The 12235-nt window shown below is 40.7% G+C and overlaps 1 protein-coding gene across 2 annotated transcripts in view; it reads left to right on the top strand.

Moving 5' to 3' along the window:
• Nucleotides 1-12235, top strand: part of TMEM30A (transmembrane protein 30A) — a 36952-nt gene that overhangs the window by 470 nt on the left and 24247 nt on the right. The window lies entirely within an intron of this gene.

Here is a 12235-nt window from a genome sequence, read left to right as displayed (position 1 = left end):
CCCCCCGGGAGGATGGACGGGCCGGCATGCCGTGAGCCGCGCGGGGCTGGGCCCGCCGCTGGGAAGGGTCCTGGGGGTCCTGCCGGCGCTGGGGTGAAAGTTGTCGTGAAGCCTGCAGGGGATCTTTCGTTCTGCGCCCACGAGATGTTTTGGTGTCGAGCCCGACGGAGGGAGCAGGTAACCTGAGACTTCAGTTCTGCTTTTGCTCTCGGGCTGCAGGTTTTTTTCCTCCTCCCGTTGATTTTGAACTTGACCAAAAGAGCCCATGGCCACACACAGGGATTAAGTCGTGCACTGGCTGCTGAACATCTTGCTGGGCGTTTTGCTCATCCCAGCCCCGAAAAGAAAGTTCTCTCCCTCCCTCCCTCTTGTAATTTTGGTCGGTTACTATTCAGGGTTAGGTATGCAGATGTTCATTGTTCCGGTGCCCTTGTTGATGAGGTGGGCCCGGGAAGCATTTTGCCTTCTTTTCGAGCAGCAATCGCAGTGCCTTTAGCCATCTGCAGGGATGAGGATGGGTTGATAGTAGAATGTAAATACTGTATAGGCGTTCAATATTTATCATCTGCTCATCCTGTTTTCTTGAGTATGTGCGCGTGTTTTTATCTGAAAGGGCCGAGACTGTTCCCACGTTCTCTTGATACCTTCTCTTACACACACACACACACACACACACGCACACACGCACACACGCACACACACACACACTTTTTACTAAATGCTATTTATGTGGTTTAATGGAACTTTCAGAGTAATTTTTAACGACTGAAATAGGAATGGGGCACCTGGTTTCCAGATACCCAGTGTTATCTCTAAAAGCACGATTAAAAAAAAATTGTACAGTTCTTACTTTAGTGTTAATAACAGTAATAGGAATCGTATCTATAGCACAGTTGGTTTTTAAATCTTTTTCTAACAAGTCATTTTCTGTGGGATAATTAGAGAAAGTGTCACAGTGTATTTTTTCAGGGTGTGTTTTTATTGCATCGTTTTTATCTCCCTAATAGTTCTGCAAGTATAGTACGTCCTGTCCTCCTAGCCACTCTAGACTGGGATTACGCGTTATATAAGTATATGAGCAAAGTGATATCATGCCAGGAATGTGGGCTCTAACTGGGGTCAGGCCAAACTGGATTTAAATTCCAGCTCAGCCACTAACTAGCTCAGTTTCTTGGAAAACTTACTTAATCTCTCTCTCTGTGCCTCAGTTTCCTCATCTGTAAAATACTTAGAATAATACATATTTTCTAAGATGGTGACGATTAGAAGCAATATAGATAAAACGTCTGCCACTAAGTTTTGATGATCCTTTGAAGATGAGAAATTGGTTGATTTGACAGTAAACTAGTTGAGTACCCTTGTACAGAGACTGAAACACAGATGTCTTGATTCCCAGCTTTAAACTTTAACATTGTGCTAAGATTTTTACTGTAATGTTAGTAAAGTAGAAGAAAATAATTCAACATTAGAAATTTGAATCATTTTATTTAAACTTAGTGAATTATTAAGATGAAAGTAGCAGTAACTTGGAATTTTGTATCAATGAGTATTTACAAAATTATCAGAACTGACTTCTGTTAATATTTACTGTAGTATACAAATAAATATTTTGCTTTCTTTAAAACTTTTGCGTTTTGAAATAAAATAAAATAAAATCACTAAGTAGTTAGATGAGATGGACATTTCTTAAATAGTTCTCATATGTAATTCTGATTTCAAATTGCTTGACAGTCTGCTGCAACTTAATGTGGTTAAAAGGGCACTGAAACCTAAGGGCATTCAAGTGAAATCCCAGCTCTGATTGGAGGCGTAATTTTGAGTCCAGATCCTTTACTTGAAGAACCAAAAGATTCAGATTAGATGATCTGTAAGAGCCTGTTCAACTCCAAAATTCTATGACTTCCAACTTAAATATGTTTTTTTAAAAATGTGTGTTCAAATTGTATCACCTTTGAAACAAGAGGAAATGAAAGTTAAGAATAATTGGGAATTTTGTACCAACATTGACATATGGTTGTGCAGAAAGAAGACACATATTTTTTTTTAACATTTTGGGTGTTAAATCTGTAGAGAAACAGTTCTGAACTGGGTTTATAGTTATTAGAAAAACCTCGAGAAATTTCCCCAAATGTACATACTTGTTTCCGCTTGTTCTCCACCCTTTGTTGATCGCTAGTTTAGATTAAAATATGCTGAGGGTTATTAAAAGTAAGTGGTTGCTGGAACTACAGGCACGCACTACCATGCCTGGCTAATTTTTGTTTTATTGTAGAGATGAGGTCTTGCCAAGTTGCCCAGGTGGGTCTTGAACCCGCGGGCTCAGGCAATCCACTCACCTCAGCCTCCCAAGGTGCGGGATTACAGGCTGAGCCACCGAGCCCAGCTCCTCCTTTTTATTTTAAAGACAGCATCTTGCTCTGTTGCCCAGGCTGAAATGCAGATTATAGCTCACTGCAGTCTCGAGATCTTGGCGCAAGTGATTCTTCCACCTCAGCCTTCCTAGTAACTGGTACTACGGGCATGTGCCACCAAGCCCAGCTATTTTTAAATTTTTTTGTAGAGAGACACGGTCTCCCCTGTGTGGCCCAGACTGGTCTTGAACTTCTGGCCTTAAGCAATCTGCCTGCCTCAGCCTCCCAAAATGCTGGGATTACTGTACAAGAGTGAGCACCTTGTAGCCCAGCTTTTCTTTTCTTTGCCTTATTATTCTTTAAGGCACTACCCTCCATTACTTAATCCTGATTATTTGCTGTTGTTCTAATTTCTGATAATAAATGTATTTTTACTTATGCTTTTACTTCTGTATAAATTGAAATCTTAGATTTAAGATTTTTAAAATTAAATTTCTCATCTGCCTTTAGTGATCTTTAAGAGTCAAGGAAGACTAAGTTGCTCTCTAGAAATGATTAGGCATTTTATGTTAAGAAGTTTGACGATTTTAATATTCGAATTGATTTTAGTTACTTAGAAGCAGACTTGGAAATTAAGGTTTGTGGTGTTCGTTTTTTAACTTGTTTCTCAGGTAATTTCAGTACTTAGATCAAGGGATCACAACGTAAATGGCTGGCTGGAATGTTTTGCATGGTCCAAAACTGGGAATGGTTTTCCAGATGAACATTTGCGATCAATTTGATGATAGAGAGCACTAACTTTGAAACCCAATTATTTGCAATGTTATTTCCACTAGTAGACCCACACTATCAAAAAATTGTACACATTATTTTATTTTGAATTTTGGCAATAAAAATGGGTGCAAATTTGGTTCCTCTCTTGTTACATAAGAACTTATGTATATAGTATCCTTGACTTTGCCTCTTGGACTGCAAAACCTGAAATATTTACTTTCTGACCCTTGACAGAAAAGAATTCCTGCTCTTGACTTAGAGTTTTAAAGAATCATACTGGCAAATTTAGCATTTGCTACAAAAATACCTGTGTTTAATTTACACATTCTGGTCCTCAGTAATCATTCAAGGTAGTTGTAGTTGTAATGATCCCTGGTAATTGCTTATGTCTTCCTGTCCTTTGTACAGACTTAGTAGATATAAAATACTTTAGCAAAACTTACCGTTAATTTTGGTTCAGGTAACATCATTATTCTTTTCTTGGTCACAGTCAGATAAGATGCAAGCAGTGTAAACAAAGTTGCTTTCGAAAGTTTTACTTGGGGGTGTTCATTAGAGCCTCAAGAAGAAACTCCAGATAAATTCTTTAATATGGAATAATTTGTTCAAGGGGGTACTTGAAATATCATTTTTACCTTTACCTTATTACTCAGCATTTTGTTAAGTGATCTGTTTAGGTCTTATATTGATTTTCTTTTAGACAAATTTACATTCAAAATGGAAGTTTTCCAGTTCTCCTTCTATACAGTGTAAAAAAAAAAATGCATGTCCTTTAAATTCCTCCTTTCCCACCGCATTGAATTCCATCTGTTTCTTAGGAGTAGGATGTATTTTTAGAATTACCAAGAAGAAATGCCAATTTGATTTAGGCTAACAGTTACAGTGGTAGCAAAACAAAACAGAAATACGATAACTCTTAAGCTGATCTACTCACCTGTAACTGTTCTATTCTGCCTCTGGTTCATTGCCTTGGATTTAAGCTAATGAGCAAGTCTCTACACTATCATTGTATTCTGCACTTCGCCTTCTGTGCTTTTGACATTTATTTATTTGTTTGTTTATTTATTTATTTATTTATTTGAGTTGGAGTCTCACTCTGTCACCCAGACTGGAGTGCAGTGGCCGCTCCCGGCCACTGCAGCCTGGACCTGCTGGACTCCGGCGATCTTTCCACCTCAGCCTTCCAAGTAGCCGTAACTACAGGCTTGTACTACCACGCCTGGCTAGTTTTTGATTTATTGTAGAGATGAAGTCTTGCCAAGTTGCCCGGGCGGGTCTCAAACCCGCGAGCTCAGGCAATCCACTCACCTCGGCCTCCCAAAGTACTGGTATTACAGGCTAAGCCACCGAGGCTTTTGACATTTAATAAGCATTAATTTTCTAAAATAAGAAAACTGTAGCTCCTCTTCTACTTGATAGCCTATTTTCTTTCTAAGATAAAAACTGTACTTTTATGTGAACTTTGTTTTTTGAGAGCTGATAGGTTGTTACACCCAAAAGATTTTATTATAATCTGCACATTAGGTCAGGGTGCCCTTGAATTTTAGCTGACACAGGATCTTGTGGTTATTTGATGGTCAAAACTCATATACTGAGTTAAATTTATCAAATATTTTAACCAACATTGGGCATTTTCTATACAGAGTTCATCTCTAGGCATAGTATTAGAAGGAATTTGGGGACAAGACCTCCTTTCCCTGACCTCCACCCCCCCCTTTATTTTTAGAGGTGGGACAGGGAATAGGCAGAATCCGCTGTGGTGTCCAACCCTTTTTTAAAACAAAAGGCCTTCCTTAAGGAACCTGGAATCTTTGGGGGAAGATGAAGCAAACACAATAGCAGGAAAACAGCATTGCTGGGTGAGTGGCACAGACAGAATATGATTTAGTAGTTCAAAGAAAGATACGAGCATGTTTGTCTCTTCTGACCGTGGAAAGCTTTGCGTAGGAAGTGGGCTCTGAGCTGAACTTGAAGGATAAATAGCACTTCTAAAGGGCAGGTTTGGGTTGGGCGCAGTGGTTCACACCTGTTACCCTAGCACTTTGGGAGGCTGACACAGGAGATCATTTGAGACCAGCCTAGACAACATAGCGAGACCTCATCTCTACAAAAAATAAGTTAGCCGGGCATGGTGGCATGCATCTGTAGTCTTAGCGACTTGGGAGCCTGAGGCGGAAGATTTGCCTGAGTCCAGGAGTTGAGGTTGTGGTGAGTCGTGACAGAGATCCCTGACTCAAGAAAAAAAAATTAAGAAAAAAGGAGAGGTCTGGATGCATCCCAAGAAAGGTGATTAATGTGAGCAATCATCTAGTGGCAGGAAATAAAAAAGTATATAGATAAAATAGGAATAGAGGCGAATTAGCTGGTGCCGGTTGTGGATAGTTTTGGGTATTTGATAATGAATATATTAAACCAGAAAAATGACAGAATTGGGTTCAGCAATGAGTGCAATTTTCATTCTCCTATAAAATGCCTTAGGAACACAGTAAGAGGCAGATATAGAGGCTCTATTGCACTGAGTCCTCACTTAGTCTGGGTTACTGCCCTGCCATTCTTAAGAGTTGTCTCTCATGCTCACGGTCCAGGCTAAGGTTCTAATTGCCTTTTCCAGGCAGCAGTGTGGGAGAAGGGATGAAGAACATAGCGGTAAAGGCCTTTTCTTTCTTTCTTTCTTTTTTTTAAAAATAAATAAAGATCTTTTTTTTTTTTGAGTTAGAGTCTCACTCTGTCGTCCAGACTGGAGTACAGTGGCACGCTCCCAGCCACCGCAGCCTCTACCTGCTGGGCTCCGGTGATCCTTCCGCCTCAGCCTTCCAAGTAGCTAGAACTACAGGCATGCGCTACCACGCCCGGCTAATTTTTTGATTTATTGTAGAGATGAGGTCTCACCAAGTTGCCCAGGTGGGTCTCGAACCCGCAGGCTCAGGTGATCCACTCACCTCAGCCTCCCAAAGCACAGGATTACAGGCCGAGCCACTGTAAATAAAGGTCTTTTAAAGAAGATTCTTGGAAGCTGCTACATACTACCTCCACTTAATAACAAGGCCACTCTAACTGCAAGAGAGGCTGAAAATACAGTTTTTATTCTGATGACAAGGGTCTCAGCTAGTAAAAAACTCTCGTTTTATGCTATGGAAGAAAGGTAGCATGGAAATTGGGGTGAGGGGTTAACAGTCCTTGCAACATAGGACTATAGGAAGATTGGTATGTCATTTGGGTGAGAGCTAGATCATCTAGATGTGAGAGTCTAATACTTTGGACACTGCAGTTAATAAAATATTGAGTTGAACTTGATTTCATAGTAAAAGACATTATGTGTAATGTGAAAAGCAAATTGGGTGTGTGGCTTTGCAGACAAGTTTTTTTTTAAAACAAGTTATAGGAGTATTGAATGGTATCACTCTCGTTTTCTTCAGCCTTTTTTCTGTCTCTGTTCAGCATGTAAATATGTTCTAGTTTCTCCTTAAAAATAAAAAATTTTCCATCTTAATTCTATTCAATTTTTTGAGACAGGATCTCGCCCTATCACTTAGGCTAGAGTGCAGTAGTGTGGTCATAGCTCACAGCAGCCTTGAACTCCTAGGCTCAAGCGATCCTCCTATCTTGGCCTCCCACGTAGCAAAGACTATAGGCATGTGCTACCATAGCTGACTTGTTAAGAAAATAAAACTTTAGAGATGGTCTTGCTACTTTGGTCAGGCTGGTCTCAAACCCCTGGCCTCAAGCGATCCTACTACCTCAGCCTCCTGAACTGGGACTTCAGATGCAAGTATTATGCCCAGATTATCTTAATTCTATTTCTTAATAAAACTTTGAATAATAATTAACACTTTTTGAGGGTTAACTCTGCTGAGAATTTAACATACATCATGTCAGTTGATATAGTGACACTTTATAAAGGTGACATTCTCTCCCTTTTTTTTTTAAGAGGGTGTTGAGTCTAAGGTTAAGCCTTTTGCTTAATCTTGCAGCTGATATTCTTACTCTAGCACTCTGATCTCTTGTTTTGTTTCCTCTAGGGACTGGTTTGTATTCTCTTTCTATTCAATATGTTTGAAAAGATTGTTGATAACGTCCATTCCTATCTCCAGTTAACTCACTCCTTAATTCGCTATGTCTGAAACATGTTAGATGGTGGAAGGTATTATGAAGAAAAATGAAGAAAGGGTTGATGGGGTTGAATTTGAGCAAATTTAAAAGAGGTAAGAGAGTGAACCATACTGATATTCGAGGGAAGAATGTTCTGGGCAGAAGAAACAGGAGGAGCATAGGTGCTGAGGAATGTGCTTTAGTAGGTTGTTGGAGGAATAACAGAGAGGCCAGTATGGCTGAGGCAGCGTGAACAGTGGAGGAGAAGAGTTGAAGATGAGGATAGAGTGGTGAAGTACTGGGGTGCATATCACATAGGCCTCTGTAAGGAGTTTGGCCTCTACACTGGGTGTAATGGGAAACGATCGGAAGGTTTTGCATAGATAGGGGGCATGATTTCACTTATGGTTAAAAGGGTCACTCTGGCCTTGGCATAGAGAAACTACCCAGGGAATAAGAGGGGAAACGGGGTATTTCTGATGGGAAAAAAGCATCATTTTTCCTACTCATACACCACTGGACTTTTCTGACATCAGATGTGTGGGGCTTTTTCCCCCCTACACCATCCAGTTCTGATACGAGATTCTCCAGTACACACCAGCTAGGATTGTATAATTGAGTTGAGTTCTGGTACTATCTATCAGGGGATAGCAGCAGATCCTTCAGTTAGGGGCTCAGTCCCATAAGACTACCCCCCAACCCTACACTTAAGATGCCATTTGCAAGTCCCAGATGTGACCTGTACATCTGACCGATGTGCTGTAAGTTGAGGTTCCCATGACCCCTCTTTGGGTTTGATTTATTTGGTGGAGTGGCTCACAGATCTCAGGGAAGCCCGTTTATTATACAGAATAGGACACAGGACACAGATGAATAGCTAGATGGAAGAGATGTATGGGGCGAAGGAAGGGGAAGGGGTGTGAAGCTTCCACACATTCACTGGGGGCCACACTCCAAGCACCTCTACGTGTTCGGCTATCTGGAAGCTCTCTGAACCCTGTCTTTTTGGGTTTTTATGAAGGCTTCATTCCATACCCATGAATGATTAAATCATTGGCCATTGGTCAAGGTCAACTCAACCTGTAACCCTTCTCCCCTCCTCGGCTGTTCTACTCAGGCCTTGGTCTTCCTGTTAACCAGCACCAATCCTGAAGCTACTTAGGGGGCCCCAGCCATCAGACATCTCACTAGCATGCAAAAGATACTCTTATCACTCTGGAGACCTAAGGGTTTTAGGAGCTCTGTGGGAGCAAAGATCAAATATATGTTTCTTGTTATAAATCATAATATCACTGAGAAACTGGTTAAGAGGATATTGCAATAATTCAAGCAGGAGATGATGATCACAGTGGAATGGTTGCAACGAAAAGCAGTTTGATTTATGATTATTGTGGAAGGAGAGCTAGTAGAATTTTGTCATGCAGTGGAAATGCGGGGTGTGAGAAAGTGAAGAATCAAAGGTAACTTTAAGTTATTTTGGCTTCCTCTGAAGGACAGAGTTGTCATTTTTCAAGATGGAAAAGATTGTAGGAAAAGAAGGTTTTAAATGTGTCAGTCAGTATTAGGAGGTTGGGAAGTCGAAGCAGAACATAGTTCAAAAGTTGACTTGCTAGGATGAGATGCCTTTAGACATCCAAGTTGGAAATAATGAGTAGGCAATTGAATGTATGAATTTAGAGTCCGGGGGAAGGCTGAGACTAGAGTTCCATGTTTTGAGGGTAATTTCGCATAGCTGATGTAGAAAGGCAAAAGATGGGATGAAATCTTGAGAGTTAGCGATCAAAGGAAAGTGAAAGGTTCACAGACAGCCCTGAGTCCCTCCAGTGTTTAGAGGCTGGGGAGATGAAGGAAGTCCAGCAAAGGAGACTGAAAAGGGGCAGCCAGTGAGGCAGGAGAAAAGCCAGGTGGCATCTTGGAAGGAAACCAGTGTCAACGAAAAGCATGTGCACACCGTGCCACATGCTGCTGCTTGTGGCTTACAGAAGAGCAGGACTGAGAACACTGACCTTTGATTTCGTGACATGAAGAGTGACCGTGAACCTGACAGTGAATGGCATTGCCATCCACATTTGCCCTCATCTCAGCTCTAGCCTCTGCATCTGTAGGTTCTACTTTCTCTCTGTTTTGTGAAAAAATTCTCCTGCCATTCAACATTGCTCACCTGTATTATTGCAGTAGCATTCTATCTACTTTCTCTGTCTCTGGCCTAGCATTCCCTTTAATCTCTCTGCACATGAGATCTTTTCAAAAGCTTAGTCTGAATATTTTATTCTCTTGCTTAAAACTTACCCTCTGGCTGGCTCCCTCTAGCATTCAGAATACTGTGTAATTCCTTAACGTAGAATGCAGTTTTTTTCGTAGTAGGCTCCTTTCTACTTCTCCAGCCTCATCTCCTACCACTCTCCTTCCTTCTGCTCTAGCCAGAGCAAACTCCTGTAGTTTCTGGAATGTGGCATGCTGATAGTTTTACCTGAAATGACCTTCCTTTTGTTATTCTACCTCATTTTACAAATTTAGTTATTGTCAACGTGGAAAGTCTTCTCTGTTTCCTCTCTTTCCCCACCTGGTATATATGTTTCTCTCAGATTCCGTAAGTGCTAGCTTACAGCCCATCATATTATCATATTATATCCTGTAATTTTGATAAATGTGACTTTCTATCCCGCTTGTCTATAAACTCTCTTGTGGAACAATGTATTTTTCTATTGGGTATTCCCATCCTGTAGCACAGTGCCTGGCACCTAATAGGAACTTGGATGTGAAAGAATGAATGAGTGAAAGAAACTCAGTGGGTCCAATCAAGACATCTTAAAACAGTTTATTGAGAATTTATCATCAGAATGGTATTTTGGGTCTGAAGGAGTTACTGAAATCAGCCAAGGAAAATGTTATATACTTTAAGATCAAACTTGCGTAACTATAATATCTATCCATATCTAAAGGCAAAACAAGTTTGCCTATGAACAGTAATCTGGAGAGTGCTGAAAATTTAGTGAACAGGTTAATTGGCAAATGCTGCAGCAAACGGGGAGTACATTTTTTTAAACGGCGTCAAGTACCCTTCTAAACACACATTTTTTGAGACTTATTTTAGAAGGAAAAGACTGTTGTACACTTATTAGTTCTGAAAAATTGGAAACCCTAGACCAGCGGTCCCCAACCTTTTTGGCGTCAGGGACCGATTTTGTGGAAGGCAGTTTTCCCACTGACTGCGGGGTAGGGGGGTGGGGGAGGTTGTACAGTCAGACTTCACTATTGATGTTCATCTGTGTTTGCAGCTGCTCCCAGTGCTAGCTTCACTGCCTCAGCCCCACTTCAGGTCATCAGGCATTAGATTCTCATAAGGAGCATGCAGTCTTGATCCTTGATGCACAGTTCACAACAGGATTTGTGCTTCTTTGAGCATCTGACGGGTGGTGAAGCTCAGGTGATGATGCGAGCAAGCAACTGCCAATCCAGATGAAGTTTTGCTGGCTCATCTGCCGCTCACCTCTGGCTGTGCAGCCCGGCACGTGTCAGTGGCCCGGGGGTTAGGGACCCCTGCCTTAGACCAACCACCAATTACATCAATTTGTAGTTTAATTTCTAAAATGAATTAAAATGTAGGAATGTATGTGACATTTAAGCATCTAATGGCATTGTTTGCTAATATAGTGAACAAACTGGCTTTTGTTTTAAGCGCTCAGGTCTCATATACAATTATATTTAGCCTCTTAAAATGTTTAGAAATTATTTGTTTCTATTTGACTTTTTAAAAAGATACTTCTAAGAAAAGTACTTAATGTACTTTTTCTTCTCCCTTTTAAAAAACTGGCCCGAGATCTCCAAGTTTGAACCGTGATGGAAGCAGAAGAGTCAAATTCAAGGATAGTAAGTATATTGCTGAGGAAGAATTAGCAGAACTTGGGGACTAATATCAAAGATGGTGCCAAGGTTTGGACCTTGGTTGCTTGGTTTCAATGCCAGTATCCTTTAGAGGTATCAATCAGAAGACCACAGTTGGGTGTGAGGTTAAGGAATCCAATGAACCATCACTATGAATTTTTTTCTTTTGTAAGTCTAGTGTTTAGTGAAACAAAAAAAGTTAAACCACATATGTAGGGCTTAATTTTTACAAGACCACCGTGCATTGGAAAAAGAGATGGTAGGAGTTTCAAGTGGGAAGGGAGATGTAGTCAACCAAGTGAATACAAGTAGGGACTTAAAAATGGGACTAGGAGTAGAGATAAGACCAGTGATGGATGACACATGATATGAGGCAACATGAGAATTTTGGTGGGAAGGAGCAAGGGATACAGAGGCAGAGGCCATTCCTATTGAGACATTCTTTATAGCTACATAAAAGTAGTGTTTCATACAAAACCCTACTTTCTTCATTAATTATTTGTTTCTTTGACCTACCCTGTCATATATTGTGTGGGGGGGTGCATGATTAACAAAGCACTTTCCATCCGTTTTGTCATAAGCAGTTTTTATAATTTGGTACTTTAGTTAGACTTTTGAGGGGGAAACTCAAACTTCATGGTGGGATTTATTTATTTTTTATTTGTAGAAGTGAGTTAAATGCCATATGTAAAAACTTTGTGTAAGGAAATTTGTATTATGAAATCCAATTTCAGGCTGGGCTTGGTGGCTCAGCCTGTCATCCTGGCACTTTGGGAGGCTGAGGTGAGTGGATTGCCTGAGCCTGTGGGTTTGACATCAGCCCAGGCAACTTGACAAGACCTCATCTCTATAATAAATAAATGAATAAATTAGCCAGACATGGCAGTGTGTACCTGTAGTTCCGGCTACTTGGAAGGCTGAGACAGAAGGATTGACTGAGACTGAAGGATTGCCGGAGCCCAGCAGGTCGATGCTAGAGTGGCCGTGAATGTGCCTATTTCAAACTAAATAATTAAGATGGTCCTGGGATGATGACTACGAATCACAACAAAGTTGTTGTTTTTCTTTTTTTGTTGTTGTTTGTTTTTTTTTTTTTGAGTTGGAGTCTCACTCTGTCACCCAGACTGGAGTGCAGT

The sequence above is a fragment of the Carlito syrichta genome, unplaced genomic scaffold (genome assembly GCF_000164805.1).
Source record: "Carlito syrichta isolate Samal-C Ts95f unplaced genomic scaffold, Tarsius_syrichta-2.0.1 Scaffold316211, whole genome shotgun sequence".
Classification (NCBI taxonomy): domain Eukaryota; kingdom Metazoa; phylum Chordata; class Mammalia; order Primates; family Tarsiidae; genus Carlito; species Carlito syrichta.
The sequence above is the reverse complement of the archived record's forward strand: the minus strand, read 5'-3'. Positions and strand labels throughout refer to the sequence as shown.